This window comes from Castor canadensis, chromosome 12 (assembly GCF_047511655.1).
Source record: "Castor canadensis chromosome 12, mCasCan1.hap1v2, whole genome shotgun sequence".
NCBI lineage: Eukaryota > Metazoa > Chordata > Mammalia > Rodentia > Castoridae > Castor > Castor canadensis.
The window spans coordinates 86560737-86576255 of NC_133397.1; the positions used below are offsets into that span (position 1 = coordinate 86560737).

The 15519-nt window shown below is 45.8% G+C and overlaps 1 protein-coding gene across 3 annotated transcripts in view; it reads left to right on the forward strand.

Annotated features, from left to right (window-relative positions):
• The first annotated feature begins 1295 nt into the window (after positions 1–1295).
• Npas2 (neuronal PAS domain protein 2) overlaps positions 1296–15519 on the forward strand; it is a 156293-nt gene continuing 142069 nt past the window's right edge. The window contains exon 1 of one of the 3 annotated variants that reach the window (XM_074050369.1): positions 1296–1425. The gene's annotated coding sequence lies outside the window, so the exon portion shown is untranslated. The other 2 variants (XM_074050371.1, XM_074050370.1) reach the window with 2 other exon arrangements.

Genomic DNA, 15519 nt, shown 5'->3' on the forward strand with positions numbered 1-15519 from the left:
GGCTCAGTGTTTGCAGGAGCTTGGTAAATGCCCCCCACCCCCCTGTTTTCTCGCGCGCTCCTCTCCTGCTTCTTTTTCTTGGATTCTCGCCTGTCTCCTCCCACAGAGGAAAAAAAAAAAGGTCACGTATGTTTGGAAAAATATGTAGGTCAGTGGAACATTTCCTGCACTGGTGCAAAAGGAGAGGAGGGCAGAGGGGGAGGGGAGAGAGAGGCAGAGTGGAACTCCGAGTGCGTGCCCCAAGCTCCCCCCACCTCACCCCACTTGCCTCTGCAAAATAAAATAAACGAGGAAAGCAATTAGCTGGTTCCTTTCCATCCTTGACCCATTTTCCAGACCGGCTACGGAAGAGACACCAAGGATTCCTCCCTAGTAGCCGCTGCTGTCAGCGAACAGCGTTCACCCACCACCCTCACCTCCCCGGACCCTCACTTCCCACCTTGCCCTGGTCCTCGCCCCCTCCCCCACCGCCGCTCTTGGAGACATCACAGGATTCCCCCGCAGAGACGCGCCCAGGGCCCGGGTCCGCGCGGGCCCGCAGCCCTGCCCTTGGATCTCGGCGTTGGTAGGGGGGTGGTAGTGGGGTGCGACCGTGCTGTGCTCGGCGTCCCCCTCCGCGGGACAGTAGGGTGGCTGCGGGCACTGCAAAGGTCTACACTAAGCGGAGGTGAAAGATTCCTTGCTACCCCCAGTGACAACTTTAACGGGATCTCGCCTGGCAGCCCCGCATCTGCTGGCCTCCCCTCTCCACAGGTTCACCACCAAGCACAACCCCCAGCCCTTCACCGCACCCAGTCCTGATCCAAGGCTCCAAGCCAGACCCCACCGCGCGTCCCTTTCAGCCCAGCAGGGCCATCGGCGGCTTGGGAGGTGCAGGGTGTCTGCGCTGCTCAGAGAAGCCAGGGGTCCTGGGGTCCATCTGCCTGCGGCGCGCGCGGGGTGCGTGTCCCAGGCTGGATCTGGGCCAGGATAGACCCGGACAGCCGCGGCAGCGAAGCGAAGGAGGAGGAGGAGGAGGAGGAGGAGGAAGAGGAGCAGGAGGAGGAGGAGGAGGAGGAGGAGGGGGAGGAGGGGGAGGAGGAGTGGGAGGAGGCGGAGGGAGCGGGGAGGGGGAAAGGCAGCGGCGGCAGCGGCGGCTGTCCCCGCCGGCTCTGCGTGCGGAAGAGTTTGCCGCGCGAGCAGCCGGCCTGCCGCAGGAGCCAAGGGTCCGGCGCGGGGCGGCCCAGGAGCGGCGGCCGCGGAGCTCCGAGACCAGCGGGAGCGGCGGCGGCGGCGGTGGCGGCAGTGAGAGCAGCGCCTCCCGCCGCCGCCCGGGAGAAGCTCGCAGCGCCCGCTCGCCGCCTCGGCTTCCAGCGGCGGCGGGAGGCGCGTCTCCCCGGCCCAGTCCGCGCCCGGCCCGGCGGGGCCGCCCCGGCCAGCTCCGAGGTAAGGGCCGCGGGGCCGGGGGACGCAGGGTCCTGGGGTGGGAGTACGACGTACGCGTGGGTCGCAGGACTCCGTCACCTGCTCGCCCGCGCGGGGGACGCGCGGGGCCGGGAGGGGCGCTCCGGCGCGAGACTGCGCAGCGCTGGGGACTTGAGGCGCACGGGGAGGTGAGTGCCCCTGGGCACGCACTATCGGGCTGCCTGGGGCATCGCGTCCCGCCAACGACAGCAACAATCCTGCGGGTGGGCTCCAGGCGCGTCTAGCCGCGGGAAGCGGAGGACTGGGCACCCGAATCTCGGAATTTGGGGCTTCTCAGAGGGTACCACTGGCTTGGATAGGGTCTGTGTACCCGGACAGCAGCTTCGGAGGTTGTCCTCTTTCCTCCCAGAGCTCCATCGCGCACCCTCCTAAGTGTGGGTAGCCCGGGACCCCCGGAGAGTGCGCCATGCGCGCCTGGGGCCCGCGGTGTCTCCACGTTCCTGGTTCGGAAATGGTTCTGGGCCGGATTGGGTACCGGGTCCTGTGAGCTTAGACAGCACGTCGCTTGGCTCTCAGGAGCTCCCAGGTTGGATGCCAGCGTGCTCTTCTTTTGGGAGGTGTGTGCCCCCTCCCTGAGCGGAGGAGGGGCGCACCTTTGACCTTTCTAAAGAGCAGCGCTGAGGTTGGGAACCCCGGGTAAGGGACAAGTATCAAGGGGCTACTTTCAAAACCGGCCTTGCCCCTCTGCCTGCCATTCCTTAACTGCTTAAGGTAAGAAAGTTTGCTTTTGCCTGTGATTCATAAATAATTAGCAACCAGTTTTGTTGATTAAGCAAGATGGAAACCTTAAATATACACACGCACTTCCACAAAATCTAAAATCCTCCAGGATTGTATCCTGGAGGCGTTAGTTTAGGAAGTTAAAAAGCCCTGGCGTTCAACAGGTGTTAAGAGGGGTCCTAGAGGGGTGAGTGCCAGCTTTTCTCCTTTGCCTCTTGCTTTGGTATCCGCCTCAAATTCATTAAACTGGTTAGCCTGTTTGTTTACAGGTAAAATATTGAGTAGTTATTAATGTAATCAGCAGAACCAGTCTTGATCATTAGAATCCAAACCTTCTTTTCCTTAATAGGAGGGTTTTCCCTGTTTCCACTTCCCAGGTAATTAGTTCTGAAGCAATCTCTGGCATGACTTAGCTCTGTCAACACCTCTGTGTCTCTCACAGCAACCAAATGCCCATTCTGTGAATTGACCAACTAATTACGGCTTCCATTAAAAACAGAGCTGCCCTCCTTGGAAGGCACCCTTCAAATTCAAGGGCATATATGGGCTCTATCTTTCTGCTACTGAGATTTCTTTAAAGGAAAATGTTTGTCAAAAATAACCCTCAAATTTATTTTTTAAATAACCCCCAAGTAAATATAAGCATAATGTTTAAAAGAGATATTCTGAGTTGGGCCACTGTTTTACAAAGCAAAAATTCAGTGTCATTACACTAAGCCAGAAGTAGTTGAATTACTGGTATTTCTCAGCAGTCTACTTAAAGATTTAGTTAAAAATAAAGTGTGCAACACAAAGACATTCAGTAATTATCTTCTACCTCACAGAGAGATGTGGAGTGTGGCTTAGAAGAACTGTTAATGTGCTTTTAGCCATTTTCCTCTTAGAAACTCATGCCTCTGTTTGCTGATCTGTCCCACTGTGTGCAAAGGTAGAACTGGTTTTATTTTCAGAACTCTCCACAGTGGCTTCCAGGGAGGCAAAAGGAGGGAATACACTCTAAGGAAATATGTTACTAATAAAATGCTGCCTAGGCCCTGAAGAGTTACGAATGCCAAGAAAAGAACCAAGTAGACTTTGCTAATTAGTGTGAAAAAAAAAAAAAAGAACAGATATGATGGATGCACAGGTGGTAACTGAAGAATTGGTCTTTATATAGAAAATAATTGTCTTTACGTTCATGTGGTTCTTTTTTAAAGAGTTTGGTCCCTGTATTATGTTTCTGACTGTTTAATAATGAAAATGATAAAAATAATGAAAATATTTTTAAAACCCCACATCATTATTAATTTAAATGCATCTTTTAAAATAATCTTTCTTAATTCCTGTTAATCTGTGTATCATACTTGTAACACTGTTATTTGCTCATAAATACAAGATTCAGTGTTATTGAATTTCTTAGATTTAAATACTGTATCAATATACTTTTTTCACCTCCATCTTTGTATGTTAGTTTTTTTTCAGTCTTGCTTTTGAACTCGAACGCACAGGACTAAGTCTTCTTTCTACATTTTTAACACAAGTATGTGTTTTGTTCTTGACAATGGCTAGTTCTTCTGATGTGACCGCCACACAGACTGTCGCATGCTGATAGCATGCACCCTGAAACATCTTCACAAGACAGGTCAGATTATGAGGCGTTGAAAATAGCCTGGTGACTCAGTATTCTTGGCTGCTTTACACCAACAGTTTAATTGGCTTCATCATAGCAGGCATCTAATTGTGTTTCACATTTAAATAGTGAAAATGGTACTTGATGTCTTATTTACTTACAGAAATGTTTGATTAGCATATTCTTGATCCTCATTCTATTTGTAGCAAAGACAGGAGGTCGGGGACAGTCACATTCATATTTCTTTATCTCATCCCTATGAGTCCTTGTTCATAACAGATGCTCAATAACTAGGTGTGGGAAATGAGCTGAATTGTTGGTAGTCACTTTCCAAAAGTTAGAAATTTCTGAATGCTAATGGAGTGCTTAACCATGAGTAATTCTATTTTAAATCTGGTGATAATTAATACTACCCTAGAGCACTAAATAAACATTTATTAAATATGAACATATGTTTAAAGAGGAAGTTTTCATGAGTCTTTAGCTAGGGCACTGCCGTTTCTCACTTGGATTCTTTGACTGAGATTAGACACCCTTTGGTATTTTAGGCAAAGTCATTTCTTAAGTAGGTTTTCCCCAAGGACCACTTGATCTTCCGCAGGTCTTAAAGTGTGGGTCCATTTGTTGATTCAGAATGGAAAGGAGAGAGTTTTTCTCCTATGCCAGTGTGAAATAAACAGTGTATAAAGAGGTGGAGGGTGTGGGACCTCACAGTGCTCATGAGTCACGTGGGGGTCCTTATTAAATGCAGATTCTAAAGCAAGGTGTCTAGGTTGGGATCTGAGCTTCTGCAACACTTCTCACAAGGTCCTGGATTCTACAGACTAGCAGGTTCCGGGATATACTTAATCCTGTTCAGCTCACATTACTGAGCAGAGAGTGAGTAGAAGGCACAGAAGGTACAAAATACAAACATGGGTCCTACCTGCCCCCAAGTAGCTGACAAGGTGAGCAAAAGAGAATGATTCTTTCTAGACTGAAAATGAGGTCCTGAGATGCCACTCTGTAGGGTGGTGGCCAGAGAGGGACCCAGAAAAGAAGATTTCTGGGACTGTGTCTACATTGCTGTAGTGTTGTTTGAATGGAGAGCTTTGTGACCTGGTAAAAAAAATAAAATGTAGTTTTGAAGTCAAGCAGACTTGAGGTAGCTCCCACTCAGGTACTGTGTGACTCAGGCAGTTTTTTTTTTTTTTTTGCTGTTGTTGTTGTTTAACTTTTCTGAGCCTAAGTGTCATTGTCAGAAAAATAGCAGAAATAATGTCCACCGAGCCAGGCTTCTAGGTTTATCAGTAAAAGATACTTGTTAAGCCTAGCAAAAATGATTGCTTTTATTATAGTTGATGGAGGAGGGGTCTAGAAAGTAAGGAAGATGAGCTATTTCCTTAATATATTTCTATGTAGTTCACTAATGGAACTATAAACCCAAGGCAGGGGATAGAAAGCCAGGCTAGGTAGGAAAAAAATTTAGCAAATCAATAAAAGGTGAGCATAGTTTTGTGTGCCTGTCATCCCAGCTACTAGGGAAGCATGTATAAGAGGATCAAAATCCAGACTGGCCTGGGCCTAAACACAAGACCCTATTTGAAGAATATCTAAAGCAAGAAGACATAGCACCTGCCCAACCTGCCCCACCTGCCCAGCAAGACAAGGCCCTGAGTTCAAATCCCGATACAATATATGTATATGTATATATATACATGTATACACACTACAGAGGGAAGGGGAAGCACCTCCCCTCTTTGATGGGCATTGGTCCATTCCCTGGTGGGGGACTTTTAAGGATTAAAGCCTTCAATCTCCCTTTCACCACATACAAGTTACCTGGCGTTAGTGCAGGCAGGTGGGAATTTGCCTGAGGTGCATTTTCCATTCCACATTGGGAGATGATCGCTTCCTCCTGACATCAGAGGAGATGAGCATTCCAAGGCAGTGGTCTTCACCCTGATCTTAGGAGGGGCCCTAGAAATACTTCATCTTTCTGCTTTTAAAAAAATATTTTGGTGTTCCATGTCTTTACAAAGGCTATTTCTTAACACTACTCCATCTCATTCCCCCGAGAGTGAACTTTGAAAACCAATTTCAACAGAACATATTCTGTTGAAAAAAAAAGGTGCTCTTAACCCCTGTGGCCTGCCTGGTAGTCATTCCCCTTTTTTGACCTGGCAGAAACCTGGTTTTGTAGAAGAGTCTACCTTCCACCACCTGTCTCAGGAGATGAATTCTGATTGGCCAAGCAACCCTGATGGGCCTGCAACCCTGTTCAGTAATTGGCCCTGGGTGAGCACACAGTCCCTGTGTTTGCCGATAAAATGTGAGGAGGCCTACTCAGAGGCTTCTGGGAAAGATTCTCTGGCTCTTAAAAAAGAGGCAAGGAAGAAGCCACCCTGTTCTTCCACTGGATTCTATGGGGTGGGGACATAGTTCCTGTTAGCTGAGCAGCCATCAGCCACTAGAGAAGACTGGACTAGGCCCCAGTTCACTTGCAAAAGATTGCTAAGATGAAGAATGGGGATTCCATGGTTCCCTCAACCTTCTTAATTTCCCAAGAAGTCTGCTTTAAGACATTTGTGAGGTTTTGGAACCTTGATTGCAAAGTGTAACAGCTCCAGTTAGAATTTTTGTTAGTTGTAGCCAAGAACATCCTAACTGATGCACCCGTAATGCTCCACTCTTTGTAAGAGGTAGCTACTCTTAATCATGGCGTATGTTCTATTAGTCTTTTTTTTTTTTTGGTGCATTTGCAAACATACACACATGTGTATATTATTTTTTAAAAAGAATTCATTCTATGCATATTATTTAGTGACTTTATTTATTTGGATTTAAACTTGGGGATTCACACTTGAGCCTCTTGAGCCATGTCCCCAATCTTTTTTTGCCTTAGTTATTTTTCAGGTTACCTGATACAATGTAAATGTCATGCAGATAGCTATTACTCTGTATCGTTTAGGGAATGATGATAAGAAAATAAGTCTGGACGTGTTCAAGACGGATGGATTTTTGTTTAAAAATTTTTCTGAACTGAGGTTGGTTCAATGTATGGATAGGAACTGGAGGAAGGGAGTGAAGGGGCAAATATAATTGTTTTAGGGAGTGTCTCAATGGACATGAAGGTACAAAAGGGAATTTTTAAAAATTGAGACTGTCTGTGAAAATTCAGTAGGTAAGATCAACCTTTCAGCAGTCCAGTAATGTTTCCAGGAAAATCACAGAAGAGACAGCCTTCCAGACCCGTACAAGCCCAAACAGTGGGCTTCCCAAGCATCCCTAAGAATCTTTATTTCTTTCGGGATCCATAAGTTTATCATGTGACTGATTTCTGAAATCAGTAGCCAGTTACAACACTATGCGCATTGTATGAGGCATGACTGAAAAGACAATTTTCTGGATTCTTTAATGTTTTTCACTTTTGCTAGAGAAGACGGGGAAGCAAATGGGATGAATGATGCCTATTAGAAATGGTAATCATCCTGCACAGAAGGGCACATTTGCCAAGTGCACTCTTGTGCCCAGAAACACTAGCCATATGCTATGCTTTGATAGGAAAGGAAGAGGCAAAATGACAAAGGGAAAAGCTCCCAGAGAAAACATTGGCCATATATACAAAGATGGTTCCAAAATGAAACCTATCAGTACAGTTCCTGGTGATGTAATAAGGCACCCAGCATCGCTTTTTGGTCTTTTTTGTGTGTGCACAAAGCATCCCAAATATCCTGGCATGAATAGAGCGATTAGTCATTACCTATCTGCAGAAACATGACAGGTGACAGAACAAACTTTAACACCATCAAGAAATGAGAATGTTTATCATTAATTCTTATTAATGTCTATATCTTTAGCATGCAAACATAAACATTTTTTTCTCCTTAATTCATACAGGTTAACTCCATTGCAAATGTAGCATTTAGTTATTGATCCTCTGAGAGGGCCTATAGATCTTATGGGGCAGTTTTACAAATAGTCTATTTTAGGAGAATTCAGGTTTGTCTTTAGTGTTATGCAGACACACCCATTCAGTGTTGTTAGTCAGCTTTTTGTCACTGTGACAAAACACCTAAAATAACATAATTTCAAAGGAGAAAAGGTTTATTTCGACTCACCTTTTCAGTCCCTGGTCACTTGCTTTCAGGCCCACGGTGAAGCAGGACATCGTGATAAAAATATGTGGCTGAGGAGCTCTGTTTACCTCATGGCATCCAGAAGTGAAGGAGGGAGACAGGAAGGGCCAGGGTCCCAGTATCCTCTTTGAGGGTCTGCCTGTATGACCTAAGTTCTATCCATAGGCAGGCATTTAAAGGTTTTACTGACTCCCAGTAGTTCCCTAGGCTGGTGACCAAGCCTGTAGCACATGGGCCTTTGGGGGACATTTAATAAGTATGTTTTCAGTTTCTGAACTTGATGGCTTCAATTTTCCACTGTTTCATTTTGCAGCATCCCGGGTCTGCACATCGCAGGGTGAACCGTTCCCATTAGCTGTCTGTTGACAGAGTGAGGGAGGAAAACAGACATGACCTCGCAGCTGGAAGGCTGGTTTTGAGGAGTTGGGCTGGAGTGAGGACAGGGAGGAGCCAGTCTGGCTTCTGTGTTGACCCAACAAATCACACATTTGCCACATCACCACTTTCATTTGGGCTGCCCATATCGTATCACCATTCCTTCAAAAGATACCTGTCTCCCGGATTTTTGTGGTGGGGGCTAGAATGTTTTGTGATGGGGACCGTGTAGTACTGCAATTAGCTCATCTGACGAACACAAGTAGACATCCATCTTCATATGACCTCTCCCAGGCCTTCTTACTGGTCAGGTTTGTGTGCTCTCCTTCTCCTTTTCTGCCCAGTAATGGGCAGAGAGGGACACTCATTCACAGCAATTGGCATGGCAACTTAGATGTGATCTTAAGATCACTCATGTCAGAGAACTTGCTTCTTCTGCTCCCAATCAAATGTCGGCTTTGACTGATAAGTCTCCAGGATCTGTGGCTCAGCACAAACTGATTTCATTAGAGGGAAGGGAACTTATTTCTGAGTTTCTTCTTGGACTTTTCGCCCTTGGCCTTTGTTTCTCAGGTCTCCATTTGGAGAGTGATGAGGCGACCTCCATCCACCTGGTCCAGGGATCACGGGAGTGCTTGTCATTGACTGTAATCCCACTTCTGAAACCTGTAACTCATTCCCACATACCACATTAACCAACTGGTAAAACAACTCCTGCCCTTTACCTTCATTAGATCTGAAAAAAGCACCCCTTTTGGAGATTGTGTCCAGGGGTAGCACACGCTCCTGGATTTGGGGTTCAAGGTGACCTTGATGAAAACAGCTGCCTGTTCTGCCTTGCCCATCTCCTTCCTGACTTTTCCACCTTCTCAGGCCTATAATCCCTACCTCGTCTCTCTTTACCTTGCTGGCATTTACCCTCAGCATGCTGGCTCTCAGCTCCTACAATCCTGAGTCCTGTACTTGCTTTCAGAGTGCTTCCGGCAGACTTCCTGGCAGGGCTTCAGCACCACTCTTGAATTCAGGTGCTGGGATCATGGCTTTCATCCACACATGCGAGTGACTCCCACAGCCAAGCCTGGGCTCTGGCTGGGTCCTAAGCACCCTTTGCCCCCCACCACCTTGTGAGGGCAGGCACGTAGGCCTCCCATGGTGTTTTACGGACGGAGTGGGAGAAGAACTGCACTGGCTCCTGACTGCCAGACAGCAGATGTGACCTTTTGACAGAGTGTGGAACAAAACTAACCACACCCTGATTCTTCCAAGGACAAACAGCACCTTGTCTGTCTTCTCTCCCCAGGCAGTTCATCAGTCATCCTTGTCCCCCAATTTCCTGAGGATCCTGCTCCAAGCACTTACCTGGTAGCTTTCCATGCTGCCTCTGCCCTGGCAGTTGGTGGCTCCTCCTCAGCCAGAGCCCGCTGCTGTGCTCTGAAGCCCAGGGCGGTTTCCCTCCTGCTCTGCAAAATGGTGATGTCCCTGGTAGCAAGGCAGCATGCTCTGGCTTGTGCCACATTTGTTGGGATTTGTGCTGTTTGACATGCAGTTATCCCTGAGTATCCTTGAGGGATTGGTTCCAGGACTCACACAGAGGCCAAAATTCAAGGATGTTTTAACACCTGTGTACAGTGGTATAGTATTTGCAGAGAACCTACACACACCCTCCCACGTACATTAAATCATCTCTAAATTACATGTACCGCCCCATTCAATGTAAATGCTGTGAAAATAGTTGCTATACTATGTTGTTTAGGACATAAGGACAAGGACAAAGGTGGGTATATATTCAGTACAGATGCAATATTTTTTCTTGAATATTTGTAATCTCCAGCTGGTTGAGTCAGAAGGTGCAGGACCTGTGGCTACAGAGGGCCTAGTGTTTACAGAGTTCTCAGTGGGAGTCACTTGTTACTCTTGTCACTAGGCAGTGGGTTTCCTCTTGTGCCTCTGTGCCTAGCATAGTGTCATCCTCAGGAAAGAAACAAGACAGCTGCTGCTTACCAGCATAAGACCCTGGGTAAGGCCCTTACTGGCAGAAACCTAGGAAATAATGGGGGTGCCTAGTGAAGAGAACATCATGCTACAGTTTTAAAAAGAATGGATCATTTTGTGTTCCTAGTTTCTGTGAAGCTGTGCTGGATTTGCACAGGTTAGCTGCTCAAAGTGGTCAGGTAGGTGGCCGAGACTTCATGCACAAGGTCAGTCTTGCCTTGTGTCTAGGGACACATATCTATTGAGCGGCAGAGTCTCATTCCCTATCTTAGGTTTCTTAGGCGGTATCATTAGAATATATGTATCGGGGCTACATTTGTGCTTTCTAACAGCTGTGCATATAGTGCAACCAGCTTCTGTGAGATACCCATAAAAACATCCCATTTTTCCTTGGTTGTGCCACTGTTGACCTGTGACCTGATTGTAAAATGTGAGTAACCATCATTGTATTGGTCAGTGACACTTTGACATAGTTTAATGAATATTGCTTGTGGCCTGCAGTAGAAAGCTTTGGCACCCTGATATTGTCACTGTGACCAAAGTGACCTTGGTGATTTCCATCCACCCCAAGAGGTGGTTTCTTCATCTGTAAAAGGGGGATAGTAATACCCAAGGCTGAAAGTCAAGAGGAAAGAATGCTTATTTAAGTGCAGCATAAAAATGAAAAACAATGTATTTTTTATTACTTGCTGCCGTGACCAGCTCATCCCTCAGAGTCCTGGCACCTAGCTGTCAATGCCAGCCCCAAGGTGTTTTCTTCTGGACTGAAGTACTTGAGTTTTTCAGAAAAGGTGCATGGTAGCAATTAAAAACAGTGTTCTCTTGAAAGCAACACAATGGGGAATGTGAACTACTTGAGACTATAGAAACCAGACACTTAGAATGGTATGACAGTTGCTTGGGGTTGCACAGTTTCCTTGCAAGAGCTTTTTCCATTTATAAGGACCAAGTACCCTGATAACCTTGGGTGTCTGAGATTTCAATCCATATCAAATAGCCCCGGAGTATTCCAATGGATTCTGAGAGCTTATAGGCTTTTTGAGGCCATTTTGCTGTGACAGATGTGACAGGCACTATTTCATATGACCTTTCATTTTTTCTAAAGAGGGTTGGCTTGAGGTTTGGAGACTCAGCTCCCACCTCCCTGAGAGGATGCTGCTATTTTTCTTCTTTGTTTTTTGCTAAGTTGGGTGCTCAGATTGGCCTCAAACTCTTGATCCTGCCTCAAGCTTCCAGATGCTGGGATTATCGGTATGAACCACCACATTCATCTCAGATCCTATCATTTTTCTCCTGTGTCAGAATTCCCCAAAGTACAAGGATCACCTGATTTCAGTGGTGTGAAATTGTGTATTTTTTTCTCATATACTTAATTCTGGGCATAAAGTTGGTTTGAGGTAGAAGGAAAAGAACTCAGTAATCACCTACTGTAATGTGGTTTAGGTTTTCCAAATGGAAATTGGAGATAGACAGCACAGGAGATAGATAGACAGTACCTGGCCCCGGCCCTGCAGCTTCCAGGGGGCCCTTCTAGGTGGCTCGGTGCTTCCCTGTCTCTGCTAAGACCTGAGGAATTTTCTTCACCTGGAAAACCGTAGGTTCTCAGGCTCTGGTTCCAGTGAGTCTGCAAGAACAAGGTTCCCTGGCCTCAGCCCACACATGCACCACCCAGAAGTCCCGAGAAGGACGCACTCAGGACTGAACAGCCAGCTTTGCCATGCCTTCCTTATCTCTCTGCATGTTCTCCACAATCTGCACTCTGACATGTGTATAAGATAAGGAAGTCAGAGTTCTGGACCAGCCGGGTACAGGGAGAAACGAGGGCAAGGCTGGACACACACTGTCCACATTCACTTCTGGGAACTGGCATGCTCTGTTAGTCTCTGACATCTGACTTTCTTTCAGATAAACAGAATAAATGCCCAAGAACTCACATCGATGATGAAAAATAAAATGCCTACTTATCTTAGTAACTTTTTAAATTGTCAGATAATTGCACATCTTTATGGGATACAGCGTGTTCTTCCGGTACATTTCTACATTGTACATAGATCAACTCAGGGAACAGGTTACCCATCATCTCAAACAGTCACCATTTCTTCAAGATGAGAACATTCAAAATTCTCTCTTGCAGCTATTTTGGGTTATATATTACAATATTATTAACTATAATTGCCCTCTGTGTATTCACACACCAGAACTCATTTCTCTTCTCTGGCTGTAACTTCTTTTAACAACTTTTTGTAGTGTTTCTCAGACATAGCAAGGATGGCCAGCGCTAACCATAGGTTGTCACTGTCATTCTTTGAGCTTTGCTATCATTTTTCCTGAAGCAGTTAAGCAAGGTGAAAAATCATTAGGTCTAGGAGTCATTTGGGAGGAGAGACCCTGCGTTCAGCTGTCACTCTCACACACATCTGCTCACTTGATGGACAACAGTTTCCTGAAGGAAGGGCTGTTTTGTTCCCATTTGACACACAAGACACCACCGAGGCTTGGGGCAGTTAAATGACTCACACAAGGACAGTCAGAGGCAGAGCTTGAATGTAGCCCTTTTTAAAGTGACAAAAATAGAACAGCCATTGTTTATTTACTTTTTCTGAAATGCCACTTCCAAGAAGATAAATGTGTCTAGAACAAATTAAGCATTTGAAGCATGCATTCTTCAGTGTAAGTGTTTTTCTCAAGTGTGAGGTTATTGTGCAGTCTCCGAGTGAGTGCAATTTGGTGTCCATGTTCTGCCCAGCCCTCAGAGGAGGAGGCTGCTTGTGAAAGGGTATAAAAGAGGGACGTTTGCAGGAAAACCTTTTTTAGGGCAAAATCATTATTCTGTTTCTTGCCATCTTTTAGCAGCTAACCTGCTTTACAAAATTGTTTCTGTGCCTGTAATGAAGACTGTTAAATCAGGACACTCATTCTGTCTCTCCTCATTTTCTTGGAGTCCAGTACATCTTTCTTCAGCAGAGCTCAACCATGAAGTCAGTGTGAGAAGGTAGGGCTACCTGGTACTACCTTTGCAAACTGCTTTATCAATCCCAGGTTCCTAGAAAAACAGTGATGTACTGATTCATGGAGAAGTCTCTAGAAGTGCCTCCTAGAAGTCACTAGGATTACCCTGAAATGTCCCTTTGTACCTGAGTGCAAGCCTTGGCTCTCAGTATAATATAAAGGAAAGCTGAACAAATGAGGGAGTTCAGGCTTTTTAGTAACAGGGATTCCCAGGTTGTTTCCTAGGTTTAGCTCTTTGTCAGAGCACCCAATTCCCTCTCCCCACCTAGTTTTGCCATCTGTGGGCAGAGGTACTGGGCTTTTCTTTTAGGGGAGCATTAAAGAGCAGAGTTAGGTTTGTCACATGTTTACCTTCCCATCATCACTGTTTATGAAAACAGAAACAAAGCCTGAATATAAACATCAAGATAATTTGGTCTGTCAGATGACTCGTACAGTCTTAGGTCTGTACCACACCTATGTCAGAGAGGTGAAGTTAGCTTCCAGCACCTTCTCAGGGCTATCATACTCACCCCGACCCAAGCACCTTCCTTCTTTCCTTCCTCCCTCCCTCCCTCTGTCCCTCCCTCTCTTCCTTCCTTCCTTCCTCCCTTCCTCCTTTCTTTCCTTCCTTCCCAGAATTCTTTAGCACAGAATAACCGAATTATTCTGTGCTAGCATAATATCCTAGAAGATTCTAGGAAAGCACTGATTTAGGAAAGGCTTCGGATAGAAGAAAGAACAAATCAACTTGCACCTTGGAGCAATGGTAATAGGGGATGGTGGGGTGGGATTACTTGTAGGGGCCAATGGTGGAATAATACGTATGGTCAGAAGTTAATGTTGATTCAAGGAGTGCCTCGGAGTGCTGATTGTGCAAGTCAGGTATGCTAGTCATCTTTCCTTTTCTATAACAAAATACTTGAGATAATAATAAAGAGAAAAGGTTTATTTTGGCTCACAGTTTTGGAGGTTTCAGTCTGATTGGCTCATTGTTTTGGGGCAGATGATAGCACATCATAGTGGGGGCAGTTCTAGGGATAAGCCATTCACCTCCTGGCAAGGAAAACAAAAGAGAGAGGAAGAGAAAGAAGCTGGAGTCTCACAATCTCCTTAAGGGCCTGCCCACAATGACCTAACTTTTTTTCTCACTAGGCCCAACCTTGTGAAGTTTCCACTGTCTCCTAGTAGGGTCATGGCTAGGGACCCGGCCTTTAACACATGGACCTTTCAAGGGCATTCAAGATCCAAACTGTAGTATCAGGGGTAGGCTGTACCAGGTGAATGCCCTTCTTCATCTGTTTTATACACATAGAACTTTTTGCATCTTGACATTAGCAGTTCCACTGTGTTAGGACTTTGTCCCCATCTGGAGGTTGAGTCCTCAGGTTATAGGAATCAGGGGACAAAGGTATACAGATTTTGGGAGGAACAGTTCTCTTCAGCTTCACCAGATAGGAAAAAGTTTGGTCAAAGATAAGAAAGAACTGTGTAAAGAACATGAGAGGAGATGTATACATTGTGAAACCCAGTGCTGCTTTTAGTTCTAGTGAAGATTATCCAGGATCAGGAAGTAAAACCAACAATACCTTTGAGCACTTTAGTGTAGCTCAACTGGTAGCCATACTCCATGTCCATGGCTATTCTTATGTTGCCCACACACACCTGAGGCATTCAGGAATGAGTCCTCACCCTTCCAGAATTTACTCATGTTCTAGGGTAAATCTGGCATCCCAAGGAGATTTTGTTTGAGCCAGAGCAGAAGGCTGAACTCACTTGAACTCAGGCAGAATAGATAATTCATTCAGATAACTTGAGGACCCAAAGTGGATTGATTTTATATTCTGTCTAAAAGTTAAATTGTAAAGCACCATATTTATCCTAATATCCTATGTGTTATTGCTATATGTGGATTGTCGTTTGTTTTAAACAAATAGTTGACATCCTACTTTCATGCCCTCTTTTGATAATGATCCAGAGACTGGGCCGTATTTGGAGTTAGCTTTCTATGGAATTGAAGGTAAACTGAATTTTCTTCATATCGTTTTTTTTGTCCTCTTGAAGCTGAAGTGAAGAAAAATTGGAGTTGTACAAAGAAGAGATGATGTGGAAGAGACACTGTTCACCTCAAATTTGTCTCTTCCCCAGGAGTACATCCTCTAGAGTGGAAAGTCAGGACTCCTCAAGTTGAAGACACCTTGAGGGCAGGAAGTCAGAGCCATCAAGTTACAAAAAGGGGAAACTGAGGCTGGG